The sequence below is a fragment of the Protopterus annectens genome, chromosome 1.part1 (genome assembly GCF_019279795.1).
Source record: "Protopterus annectens isolate FY-2018-M chromosome 1.part1, PAN1.0, whole genome shotgun sequence".
Classification (NCBI taxonomy): Eukaryota; Metazoa; Chordata; order Ceratodontiformes; family Protopteridae; genus Protopterus; species Protopterus annectens.
In genome coordinates, this window is record NC_056726.1 from 671,918,104 (window position 1) to 671,932,685 (window position 14,582).

The 14,582-nt window shown below is 42.4% G+C and overlaps 1 protein-coding gene across 1 annotated transcript in view; it reads right to left on the minus strand.

Annotated features, from left to right (window-relative positions):
- Positions 1-14,582, minus strand: part of IL11RA (interleukin 11 receptor subunit alpha) — a gene marked incomplete in the record, with an annotated part of 3,068,236 nt that overhangs the window by 1,895,265 nt on the left and 1,158,389 nt on the right.

The window sequence follows — 14,582 nt, forward strand, 5'->3', positions numbered from 1 at the left end:
CACGTGGCCCAAGTGTCGTTTTTTTGGACATAGTAGTTTTTGGCCCTAGTTTTGAAGATGGCATCAGTTTAATATACAAATCTTTAGGCCTGAAAACACACTCAGAAGCTGGTGCCTGCTCAGCGGCTCCAGACCCATCTAAGGTAGAGACATCCGCGGGTTCAATACTTAAAGTATCTTGCGGCATACCGGACTCCGAATGGGTCTCAGTAGGGGCCTGTGAATCAAAAGTAGTGGGTATCAGGGGCTGTTTTTTCCTGTATGACTTTTAGTAAGACCTTGGAGAGAGGAGCAGAGAGGCAGACGGGAAAGGCATAGACTATTAGGGTTTTTTTCCAGGATAGAGCATCCACATCCTTTTTTTTTTTTTTTTTGAATGAAATTCTTGTTTTTGTCCAACGTGAAAGCACCTCACTGAGTACCAGTGAACCGGCGACTGGCTTAGGAGAAGCTTTGTCATCGGTTTTGGACCTCGACGGTCTGTCTCTGTCTTTTTCTTTGCGTTTTTTTTTGGTATTCCAGTAGTCGGATTGCTAACCGACTACATTTCTGGATAGTTAAATCCAGAGCCAAAATATTTAGAAGCAAAAATATACCGACATTTAATACTGCGTTGATTAAATTTAGCCCAAAACCGACAGCAAGGCACGTTGTGGTCAGGGCCTAGGCAAGGAATACAGTACAAATGAAAATCCTTAAGAAGTATTTGCTTCCCACACAACACAATTATTAACTTTTACTGACATCGGTAAGGAGCAAGAAAAAGTTTCCCCAATGGGGTACTTAGCTTTTAGTTGAAGACTTCGGTTCTGAAACTCGAAAATGAAAATTTCAGGAGTCGGCCAACTGGCACTTGCGAACTGCTTCTGCTTTGGGCACCGCGCGGCAAGAAAGACTGATGTAATGGCATCGGCTGCGTGTTTTATACCCCTGACGACCTGACGTCATGGAAGAAGTGACAGCAACAGACGCAGGTATCAGTCACGCAAGACTTTGTTAATCAGGTCGACTGAGGGCAACCTGCCAGCAGATTATCCAAATGTAATGACTGCAACAGTGAAACACGAAGAACATCTGCAAAAGGAAGGACTGCTTCCAGGTTTGCAAAGCTTGTCCAAGCTAGAATACAGTCTTACTACCTAAAGAAAAGAAACAAACCACTCAGCACCTCCTATCTGCAATAAAGGCAAAATAGTAGAACCAAACAAAAGAAAGCAATTAAAAAGTGAAGGTTAATTCACATTCATGGAGTTAAGACAATCAAATCCAGGTCAAATGCCTAACTGAGGCTAATCCTCAAGGAGAAAAGTGGCAGCCAGCATGGAGCACGAGGCACTGCCTAAAACTTAAGGATATTTTTAGAGAATCCCGGAACGGCTACACAGCCAGTGAAAGTCTTCCCTAAAGGACGAACCCTCCAAGGAAGACATTAAGCAATAACTATAGAATTTGCCTGAAAATCTGCATATACTAAAAGGGAAATCAAGCTAAAGGATGTCTAGGTTGTTTGTTGTACGTGTGTGTGTGTGTGTGTGTGTGTGGGGTTTACAAATGTAGCCACAAGATCCGACCCAGACACATGCCTGTGCGCACAGCTCTAAACCTGGGGATCAACCATAAAAAAGTGATTATAATATTTTCAAATGTTGCCAAACATGCACTATTTCTATCAAAAGAGACTTTGATCTCTCATCTTCAAAATTACAATCTGCACCACCTGTGAAATTTTCTGCCTGTATTCATGAAATAGTGAAAAAAATGAAATTTTGGGCTGAAACTAGCAAAAACTAAAAACAATGATGCTACAACTGATTTAAAAAAATCATCAAAATGTTTGCAGTTTAGAGCATTTTTTTCCCAAATATATGACTATAAATTTAAAATGTATCAAGTATTGTGGAATTCATTGTTTAAATCCAGTGCAAGTATATGTTTCCATTCCAAAAAGAAACTTTGCTGTTATCTCTGATATTATCTACTTTGTGCATCATGCTCGAAAAAATACTGTTGCTCATTTTCATAAGAAACGCATCATAACAAGTAGGGCTCCATGCATGCCTTGGGGGTAAGAGGAAAACTGCTTTCCTTGAAATTCAACAAGTTCACACTGCTTGCCCTTAGTTCTCAAATTCAAACCAGTAAAGACTGGTAACAAACTTGACATTGCTAATCTGAAGTTTGAAAAGAACACCACAGTTTCTTAAAAAAAAATCATATTCCTTGCTACAAAAACAATTAAGCTCTTTTTCTGACGTCACCAGCTGACTCAAACAATGCCACACACTCCAGAATAAAATCAAACTCCCCATACACCAACACCTTTAGTTCTAAGCACCCAGATGATCTCTTACATGAATTAATGAAAGAAAAATGTTTCCATTATCTATTGATCCATCTGATCTGGCCACAGGCCACTAAACCACCACCACTCTATGGTCCAGTGATTTGTACCCATTCTCACTTGCAGTTCCTCTTCATGTTATTCAAATGGAAATAAAGGAAACCCATTCCAGCCCACATTAATGACCTCAATGATTCTCTTTTATTAATGTTTTGTGTCAAAAGCAATGTGCATACATACTATGATCACGCTCCTTCCACGCAGAATGTGGCTCGTAACACAATACTCTGGTCACTCTCCTTCCATGCAGAATATGGTTAGCAGCACTACCTTCCTCGATATCACTCTGTCCATGTGGAACATGGTCATTAACACTACAGTTCCCGATTGCTCACATTCCTTATGGGAAAAGGTTGGTAACACTACAATCATCAATCACTGTCCTTCCTCCTTGAATGCGACTGGTGATCACGGATCAGAAATATGCCTTACTGAGTACTCACTTTTCAAGCTATACAGGATGTTTCTCGGGTATTAAGCAAAGAAACATTTTCATATGGCTGTTCTCCATTTTTGTCTGCCCACTAATTACTGCCAGAAATTTTATCATGTGTTTGGCACTAGACTAGTGAAGTCCTTGTATGGCATTCACATATATCCCCATGACTCCTCAGCTATGTACAGTCACAGCAGCTGCTGCTGAGTGACTTATACTTTGTAGTCCCTTTGCATGTCTGTATCAGGCTTGGTAATGAATATAAAAAGTCTGACCTGTGTTCTTTCCAACTGAAAACCTTGAAGGAGTCCATGAAGATGAGGTTACTTCTTACACCAAATGGGGTACAAGACTTTTTTTTAATTTAATCATTTGTTAATTACGTAATTAGACTGGTACATGGACCCTTTTCAGCCATGTCCCAAATTACAAGGACAAAGTTAAATACAGTACACATGGTTCGTTTTAGTGTATTCAAACAGACTGTCTAGGGGGAGGTGGAAGGAAACAAAGGTACCAATAGAAAATGACTGCACAGACAATGAGTACATGCAAATTGTTTACATACAATAACAAAATCTCAGTACTGACCAGTGGACCCTGTTATCTGTGAGGCACAGGTCTTAACCACTTAGGCATTGTGCTTCTCTGCTTTTGATACAGTTCTTGGCTTCACCAGAGAGAAAATGTAGTTTTTTTCAGTGCATGCATCAGAGTGCACACAGTGGCCAAGTTACGTGCACCAGACACACCCTACTTGTACAGCAATGAATATGCATTAAAAACAAAATAATAACACTGTCACCTTTTATCTACAGTGTTTTACTGTGCATCTGTGGCCTTGTCACTACTTCCCCAGCCTTATTCTTGAACCTCATGCTCCTTTCTAGTAAGTATATAGTTGTACTTGTGACCTTCGCAAAGCTATAGCATTACTTGGGAAGTATATGGAAATGACTCAGTGATCGGCCTTAGTGCTAGGAAAACTGAAAATGCGTGTGCAGGTCAGAGGTTTACTCTCCAGTTGCATTTAACACAGGACATTAAAGAGAAACCCTTTTCATACTGTGCAGTAATATGAGGAAATAAAATGAAAACTAATGTGTTAACATATTTGTAAAATCTTCTCTTTGTTCATAAAGACTTCTAGAGAAAGGATCACCAAAACTGTGCACAAAAAGTGCCATTACTATTAAAGATGACCACACTTATGCGCCCAAGATAAATGTGGCAAACACAGCCTCATAATTTGTATTTTTTGAAGAATGTCAAATGGAATCATGCAACATAAGTATTTTTTTTAGGCAATCTTGTAAAACTACTGCAGTTAACCTGTATAGCAATATTTTATTTAGTCTTAATAACAAGTTTACAGTTCTTCAAGGGTTTAATTTAGATACAAGAGATTAATGAATTGTATACCAGTGTGAGGAAGACAACATGACCTTGGTGTACCGAGTTTTTCCAGTGTTGTTGTCTCTTTCGGCTTATCCCGGTTAGGGGTCGCCACAGCGGAACTCCGGTTCGCTAATGTTTGGTAGTGGATTTTTACGTGCCAAGTTACCAGCCCTGACGCACAACCTTAAACAAAGGCACGCCCATTCACGCATGCCTCCACACAGAAGTCGCTCTAGCTGAGAATCGAACAGGACAACGTTTTGCTGTGAGGCGACAACGCTACCGCAGCACCACTACCGTGGGAACCGAGTTTTTCCAGTGTAATGTAAATAAAAGCAAGTATTGGAAGGAATGTAAATAAAAGCTAGTATTGGAAGGAAATCCAAAGTAGGTTGTAGCATGAGGATTAAATAAACTATCACATTTTGCTTTTCTTAAAAAAGCAGAACACGTGCATGAATGTGACAAGAAGCGGCAACATGTTAAGGGGAATGTGATGTCAAAATGCCAGTGTGAGTAATATGGTGCTCATCTCCAATATAGGTCTCTATCTACTTGCGGCTTCTTAAAGTATTACACCATATTAAAAGATATGAACCCAAACATTTCATTTCTTGACTTGTGTTTTTTTTTAAATGAATCTTAATTAACTTATAAACATGATTATTTTTAAAGTCATTCTCAACTACATTAAAACTACTATGCAGAACTACAGTAGCACTACATACATAAAGCCCAAGTTAGCCGCAGGACTCTTGAGTGATACATGCACACATTATCAGTACTTGACACAAAACAAAAAGAAACTTGAAGCCCTGGTCCAAAAATAGTCCATGAGCAAGCAGGTCACAAATGAAATTCAAGTGCCATTACAGCCACAACAAAAGACCATTTTCATGTCAGTTTGAGTGCAACTACGTTCGTCAGAATACTGAACATTGCACAAAACCTAAAAATATCAAAGCGTAAATAAACCTCTTTGAGCAAAAGTTATCAAGCATTTCTGTCCAGCGGTAAAAGATCCCATTCCAATGTAATGAGTAGAAGTCCTTAAAACTACAACAAAGCAGTGAAAAACAAATGCAACTGCTTTCAGTTTCCGGAAAAAGTCATACAAGGCACGATTCTGAAAAGAGTGAGAAGGTAAGAAGCATGTCTAACTTAAGTGTACTACCTAAAACTGTAATATATTTTGTAAGATTGTCTTTTAAAAGCAGTCATTTTAAATACAACTGTACAAAATTGTAAAAAAATTCTCATGAAACCATGTCATAAATTCTAAATACGTCACTTCACAGCTATGTAACCCTTAGGTATCTTCAATAACAAAATTAATACTTCCATTTCTACTTAAAGTTTCTTTTTATGTATCCTTCAACAGTCTTATGTACATTCAGCGAGCAAGCACATTTCTTCTGAAAGGTTTGAAGTGAGACACACATTACAGCCAACATTTTCTCAAAATACAGTTATGAACAGACATGTCTGCCACTCTGCACAGTTAATATACCATCAAAAACATTTTACATATTCCTAACAAATTGTGTAGAAGTCTGTCTCTATATGGCATACATAACTGCAACTAAATGTGACAGTCTACAATGAAAGTTAGAAACTAATGGCAACAGCTTACTGTCTTGCTCCTGCTGATACAAAATAAATGACTGGACTCAAACACAAATTCTGCCCCTGTAAATCATTTATACACAATACCTAAAAAAATAAGTTATGTACTCACCATAATGTTCCATCTGAGTAGTTCTACTTCATTTGTCTTCAACCTGTGGGATACCGGATCCGTACCAGATCTGAGCCAGCAACCTTATTAACAACTGCTCCAGACTCCAAGCTCCTCCCCCTTACCCATAATACACCCCCACTACCTTCCAACCCCCAGATCGAGTTTGCTGAATCTTATACTGATAACCCGACCTGAAAAAATACTTGTGACCTACAACTGCAGCCTGTAGGCTGTTCTATGCCAAGGTTCGGGGGGAATGACGGAGGGACAGTTGAAGACAAATTAAGTAGAACTACTCAGATGGAACATTATGGTGAGTACGTAACTTCTTTATCTGAAGTAGTTTACTTCATTTGGTCTTCAACCTGTGGGAGAGTCCCCAGCTACTAAACTCCTGGGTGGCTCTCATGGAAGGATATTCCGGAGCACTGTGGAACCAAAAGATGCTCTCCTTCTGGAAGTCAAATCCAATTTGTAATGAGAAATAAAATGTACGAGATGAGGACCAAGTAGCTGCAGAACAAATATCATGCAAAGAGACTCTAGACCAAAAGGCCGCAGATGTAGCCATGGATCTAGTGGAATGAGCTCTCACCTGACCCGGAGGAGACATGCCTCTGTCCTTATAGACCTAAAGGATGCATGAAGAAATCCATCTAGCAATAGTGACCTTGGAGATAGGTTTCCCAAAAAAGAGTTTATAGAAGGATACAAACAACTGATCAGACTTACGGAAATTTTTGTCCTATGTAAATAGAATCATAACTATGAACGTCCACGCAGGTGGAGTTTGTATTCCATCTTGTTAGCAAAATTAGGAAAGAAAACAGGTAAATTGATGGACTGATTGATATTAACTGGTGATGCCACTTTAGGAAGAAAGGATGGACTGGTCCAAAGGCAAACCCTACCTCTGTGAAAAAGCATATAAGGAACTTTGACGGACAAGGCCTGCAGTTCTGAAACCCTTTTGGCAGAGGTAATAGCCACCAGAAATGCTGTTTTCCAAGATAAATATTTTAGATCTGTGGTGGCAGCAGGTTCAAAAGGCGGAGCGACCAGAGCTTGAAGAACTATAGTAAGGTCCCATGGGGGAAAAGGATCCTTAACCAAGGGACGCAACAGAAAAATGCCTTTAATAAAGGCTTTACACAGCCTGGAGGAGGCTAGAGAGGCAGAATTCTCACACACATGAAAATGAGAAATGGCAGCCAACTGAACCTTGACAGTCGAAGAACTAGCTCCGTGTTGAAAAATATCAGCTAGAAAATCAAGAATGGCGGAAACAGGAGCCGTGAAGGGGTATAAACTCCTTTGAGAGGCCCAAAAGGAAAAACGGTTCTATTTGTTGCGATAAACCTTCCTGGTAGAAGACTTATGAGCAGGCACCAAAATAGACCTAACTGAGGAGGGATCATAGGAACTAGAGCAGCCAAGCTGTGAGCTTCAAACTGTCCAGACTTGGATGAGGAACCCCTGAAGGGTGTGAAATCGGATCCTGAATGGGATCCAAGGTGGATCCAGAAGGTGAGACCAAAGGAAGGGAAACCACACCTGGCGAGGCCAAAACGGGGCAATGAGGATAACTTTGCTCCCCAGTCGATGAGCTTTCTGTAGAAACCTTGGAATAAGAGATACTGGAGAGTAAGCATACAGAAGACCGGGAGGCCAAGCATGGACTAGAGCATCTCTGGGGGGACTCCCCCGGCAGGGGGTTCAGGGCAAAAAACTTGCTGCACATTGCATTGGAAGGAGATGCGAAGAGATCACAGCAAGGCTGACCCCACTAGAGGAAGATCTGTTCCACTACCAAAAGATTCAGAGACCACTCACAAGGCAACAGAATAGTCCGACTTCAACTGTCCACTAGAATTTTGGACCATCCTGGAATGTGCGCTGAGATGAGAAAACGACCGGTTGAGATTGCCCACTCCCACACTCTCATGGCCTCGCGACAAAGGGGGTAAGACCTGGTCCCTCCCTGTTTGTTGATATACCAGACCACTGACATGTTGTCTGACTGAACTGCAATAGTTCCCAAAGAAAGAAAGGCATGAAGGGCCTGTGACGCTAAAAGGACCACCATCATCTCTAGAACATTTATGTGCAAGCTGGTCTCTACAGGAGACCACAGGCCTTGGACTGTTCTGTCCAAACGATGCCCCCCCCACCCGAGTTGGGAGGTATCCGTGGTCACTGTGGCTTGGGCCGGGGCTGGAACAAAGGGTCGTCCCTCCAAAAAGTCTGGAGAACACATCCACCATACGAGGGACTGACAGACACAACCGAGTTGTATTGGATACGACAATGGAAATTTCAACAGGGACCATTGTACAGCTAACATCCACTGTAGAATTCTCATATGCAACCAGGCACACGGGAGAAGTGCTATGGTTGCCACCACTAAACCTAAGGCCCTCAACACTGATTTCGCCGTTTGAAAACGAGAATGGTAGATTAGAGAGACATGTATCTTCAGGTTTTGTATTCTCTCTGAGGTAAGGAAGATTTTGCATTGTAAAGTATCTATCCTTGCACCAATGTAGTCTACCATCTGTACAGGATCTAGGAGTGATTTGGATGCGTTGATTGTGATCCACAAATGCAGGGCAAGGATCAAAAAATAATCCCTGGTTTGGGAGAGTAGACACCTGGTGGGAGCAGCGAGGAACCAATCGTCCAGGTACGGATAGACCTGAATCCCCTGAAGCCTCAGATGAGCCACTACTACTGCCATCACTTTGCTGAACCCCCTGGGGGCTGTGGTGAGACCAAAGGGTAGGGCTCGAAACTGGTAATGATCGACTCTTAGCCGGAAGTGGAGGAACCTCTTGGAGCTTCTGTGCATTTTTATGTGATAGTAAGCATCCTGGAGGTCTAATGAGCACATCCAGTCATTCTCTTGCAGGTACGGATGATGGACTGCAGTGTGACCATCCGCAACTTCTCTTTGGCAACTGACAAGTTCAGGGTAGATAGGTCCAGAATGGGCCTAGAGTCCCACGTTTTCTTTGGCACCAAAATGAACCTGGAGTAGAAGCCCAAACCAGACTGATCTGGGGGGACGGTTTCTATAGCTTGTTTTTCTAGCAGCTTGGAAACTTCCTGTGCTGCTGCCTCCCTTTGCGTGGGTGGTACGTCTGGGAGGCGTTTGGGAAATTTGGGGGGACCCACAAAGGGGAAAGAGTACCCTCTGGATATGATCCGAAGCACATAGCGGTCTGATGTTAAGGACTCCCAATGCCACCAGGTGTAAGGACAATCGTACCCCGACTGTCTCCAGAATAGAGCAGTCGGGCCACTCCTCAGGGTTGCTGTCCGGGTCTGTCCGAGATAGTTCTAGAGACCCAAAATTCCACGGACCCCTATGGCTCTGGGCCGGCATCCATTCTATCCTCCTCTGCCTCTGGGGGAAGAAGAACCCTGAGTGTCCCGGGAATACTGACACTTCTGGGACCACATCTTCTTTTGTCCTCTCTGGTTCCGGGAAAAAGAACTTTGAGAGTTCAAGAAGCGGATCCCAATGGCTGACAGGATTTTCCCATCCTTCTCACTCTGGACTAACGTCTCTTTGACGGTCTTACCAAATGAGTAGAGCAGTCATAAGGGGCATTGGCAAAGGACGCCTTGAAAGGTTCTGAAAATTGACAATTTGAGCCAGGCATTGTGCCTCATGGACACGCCAGACCCAGCCACCCTAGCGGCTCCTTCCTTAGCAAGCGAAAGGAGTCACATGGATATATTGGAGACTGCTTTCAAAGTGGCTACTCTCGTGGAGAATGATTCACTGTCCTCCTGTGACATGGACTTAGGGGGACACTCCGCCAGTCCCCTTACCAGGTCGCATTGGAATCTCGTGACATGGGCCAGGTAGTTCAGCTCCCTAATAGAAAAGGTAGCTGAAGCGTAAACCTGCTTCCCTAGGCAGTCCATCATCCGCAACTTTCGGTCAGGAGGATGAACCGAGGAACTCTCTTGGGCTAGTTCCTTCTTTGTGGCTGCTGCTACCTCCATAGTATCTATGGGGGAGCCCTTGTTCCATGCTGGTCTATCCAAAACTGGACTTAAAATCTTATCAGGCCTTTTGGGAAATGGTTTCATGGTGTCCGGCTCCTTCCATGTCAGCGAGGTGACAAGGTCCATCAAGTGATCTGCAGGAAGGGACACCAAGGAAGTAGATGGGCCCATGCCGAAAGCTTCCAGGAACAAGGACTCGTCAAAAGAAGGTTTGGGGGCAGACCAACCTCCCTGTTGGCGAAGGATTTCCATGATGTCTCCAAAGGAGATATCCTCTGAAGGTGACCTGGGGAAACCTTCACCATCATCTAAGTCCACATCTTCAGTGAGGGACTCGGGGGTGTCCAAGGGCCTCCTCTTGCATACATGCTTGCAAGGCACCACTCCGGTGGGGCTCTGCGGGGTGAACTCGCAAGCCACTTGTTCCTCAAGGGCAACCGTCTGGGGTTCCTCGAGCAAGGGCTCTCCCTCTGGTAAAATGACGGGTATCACAGAGAAAGCCGAGGGGGTCTGGGCAGAGTCCGAGGGGAAAGTCAGGGGTCTAGATCCAGCAGAGAGAACCCTTTCTACTACGTCGACTGCCGAGGGAGAATGAACTTCCTGTAGAACAAATAAAAAGGCCGATCTCCCTGGGCCTGACAGAATCGGAGCCGGGCCCGAAGTGGACGGAGATCCGAGGGGGGAACTTGGCCTGACAAAGGTGGAGCCAATGAAAAAATTTCACTCCCTCAGATCTGACATCCAAGCTCCAGCTCCGAGTGCTCCAGGCAGCTGACGGCATCTAGGAAGCAGGCACCATTGACACCGATGCCCTGACTAAAGCCATCCTCAGATCCGAACACTCAGAACACTGTGGACGGATAGGAGAAGGAGAAATCGGTTGCAAAAAAGAAAGCGAGCTCTCCCCTCCTGAAGGAGAGGGAGCTGACAAGACCCCCATCTGGATCTGAGAATGAATAAACCTCCTCCTCATTTTATCCATATCGACTTCAGATAGAGAACGGGTGGACCTCGACAAGGTCACAGACTGCGACCTTGCTGGTCAAGGCACCGATGCCCTACATGTAGAGCGGGTCTCCTCTGGCTCCAGGGAAAACCTCAAAGATCGGAGCCGAAGGGAGTCAAGGATCCTGTGTGTCTTGACCGGTGATGGGAGGTCCACAGACCTCTTGGGTTTCTGTCTCGACTTTGGCTCTGTCTCCTTCTCTCTGCCCCTTCTCTGCTCCGCTTCTGCAGGCTTTCGCATGGGAGGTTGAGTCCCAGCCTGGGAGGGAGGAGAAGCCAGGGGAAGAGAAGGCCAGAGGAGCTGCTGTGACCAAAGCCAAAGACGAGGCAACCACCTCAGAAGAGGAAAGAAGGCTTTTCTCGACCAACTTAGCCTTCCTGTCTTTGATGGCGCACGGGTTAAAACCCACACATAGAGAGCAGTCTGTACTAAGATGGGCCATACCCAAGCACATAACACAAAAAGTGAGGCCATCCGCAGGGGACAACTTATGACCACACTCAGAGCATCTTTTAAACACTGGCTTATCAGTGGAAGGAAAAAAAAAAAAACAGACAAAGGTATTTTTTTCTCACTGAAACACGCACTCGCCACTCTCACACACAGAACACACTGGGGGGGGGAGCAAACATACTGACAAACTACTCTAAAACTAAGCTAACAACTCTAAAAAAAAAAAAAATAGAAAACTCAACTCACCAAGCGAGGGGAGGCAGAAAGGGCAACGTACACTCTCACTAACCTAAAGTTAGAAGAGAAAAAGTGACTTACTAAGAGTTTTACACCCACTTACTACCTGCAGCTCTGGAGATCACGATGCTTCAGCTAGCCACAGAAAACGAGATCTGGGGGTTGTAAGGTAGTGCAGGTGTATTATGGGTAAGGGGAGGAGCTTGGACATCGGAGCAGATGCTAGTAAGCTTGCTGGCTCAGATCCGATACGGATATGGTATCCCACAGGTTGAAGACCAAATGAAGTAAACTACTTCAGATTGTAAAGTTAAAACTTTAAATGCTATCTGAATCATGATACTAAAAATTTCGAAGCTTTTGACCGGGTTTTTTAATAGATGACAATATTCTTGACAGACAAAAAGTAAATGACAATGTTTGCATACAGATTAGATCACCCACAAGAACATCATGTCAATAAAAAAAATGTAACTACAGTTAAAACTATTGTAAAATGACTAAAATAATAAAGAACTTAATCAAGATGTTGCTCTCATGGACTGTCAAAGAAATGACCTAGCAGGAATGTGGTGGCTGACTCATCATAATATGAAGGGAATAAAATCTTACAATATTCTGAGCTCTGTTCCTAATGGCTATAGAATATGATCAGCATAATTAACCCAGCTCCAGCAGATGACTAAGGTGGACAGTGGTCTCAACTTCGATAACCACATTGCCACAACAGTCAGGAAATCCTAATATGTGGCACACCTCATCACTAAGGGCTTTTCATCCAGAAAAAAGGAGGTCATTGTCTCACTGTACTCATCCCTCATTAGACCCATTATACTTGTTTTTAAATAAATGTAGTAGAATTCTACAGTTTAGTTTATTGGATGATCGTGGTGGCACCTACTCGTATTTATTATTATTCATATCAATACAGCTTGCTTGGTCTGAGTTGAGTGAACCTTCAGATTTTTAGCGGCACCTATTTTTCCCACCCATTATAGAATACAACGCCCCACTTGGTATGTACCTCTCAAGACACCTGCAACAACTGGAAAGGCCGCAAAAATACCTCACTAAAAGAATCACAGGCCTAAAGCAGATGCCCTATGCTGACCGCCTTAAAAAATTCCAGCTATACTCTGTCGCATATCGTCTACTCAGAGGTGATCTCTGCTTAACATACAAGGCCAGGTCAAACCCAGAGTTGTTGGCCATGCTACACTTAAAGAAATCCCAAACCCTCAGAGCCACATGCTCCAGGGATGTAAACTTTGTCATCACAATAAACAAACCATGCTAGAGAGATAGGTTCCCGACCCAGAGCTTCCCCAGACTCTGGAATAGACTACCCATACATGTCAAGCAAAGCGCCTCTTTGGCCCTCTACAAAAGGAAACTTGACGATTGGATGGGAGAAAGGAAATTCACCCCTGGGGATCACGTCAGTCGCCCTGCTAGACAGGGGTCCGAGAAGTAAATAGTGTGGGAAGAAATATCCAAGGAATTCTTATGTCTAGGCTTGTATAGGCCCTAGTACCGATAGCCTAGTATCACACTATAAACCTATGAAACAAACAATTTACAACATAAAAAATGTTCTTAAAGGAAATTAAATGGGTAGGGAAACTTGTGATATAATACAGAAATAGCAATATAATTACATTTTCTGCATTTTTTTGGTTGCGGGTTCACTAAACTAATCCAGAATTATGCATATGTATGTGTATATATATAATATATATATATCTATACACATATAAATGTGTGTGTGTGTGTGTGTGCAGGTGTGTATATATCCATAAAAACTCGACCACTGTGTAAGGCACGAAAAGGCACAGGCACTGGTGCTAAGAAGATACAAATATTTTATTCCAAACGACCACAATGACTGAGCGCTTTCACCAGCAACCTGGTTTCTTCAGAGTCATACTTCACAAATGAAAAAACATTCTATAAATACCCACTACCCACAACCAATTAATTAATTAATTGACTCATTAAATCAATTAAATAAATAAATTGACAGAAATTGACAGAAATAGTCAACACCATTATGTTACAATTCTAAACAAAACATAAAATAAGGGACCAGTCATTGTTTTTGGGAAAAGGAAAAAATCTTAAGAACATTCTTGAAAAGGAAAGTGTAGGGTATAAAAGATCACAGATGAACAAATGTGGCACCTGTAAGGGATGTAGATTAATCGCAGAAGGGGTTTATATATGTGTGGCAGGTTACAAGCGTACTATCGCTAGTCCAGGGGTGTGTAATTGTAACACTAAGAATTGTGTATATATTGCATCGTGTATGTCCTGCGAAGCTTTTTATGTTGGCATGACCACACGATGCTTAAAAGATAGAATTAGGGAACATAATAGTTCTATCAAGAGAAAGGATGAGCACAATGCACTTTATATGCATACCAAGTTTTGTGTTAGTTTCAACAAATTTTTATTCTTTATTATAGATAGAGTCAAATTTAACAACAATTGTGACATTAGTAATAAGGTGGCTATGCTTGAAATGGAGTAGCAAATCAGATTAAATGCTATGAAGAATCCAGGACTCAATGAGTCCATTTCAATAAAGCCTCAATTAAAAGTATTTAGCTAGTTTGATTTAATAAAATTTCATCATGTAACAATATTATAAACTGTATTTTTAATTATTTTTAGTTTTTATTTGATTATTCTTTAGTATGTAGTTTTTAGTATTGCATTTTCATTATCTGTTATTAGTTAGGCCTTGCTCACTGGTTGTGACTAAGTAATTGGTTATGTTGTTTTGTTTAGAATTGTAACATAATGGTGTTGACTATTTCTGTCAATTTATTTATTTAATTGATTTAATGAGTCAATTAATTAATTAATTGGTTGTGGGTAGTGGGTATTTATG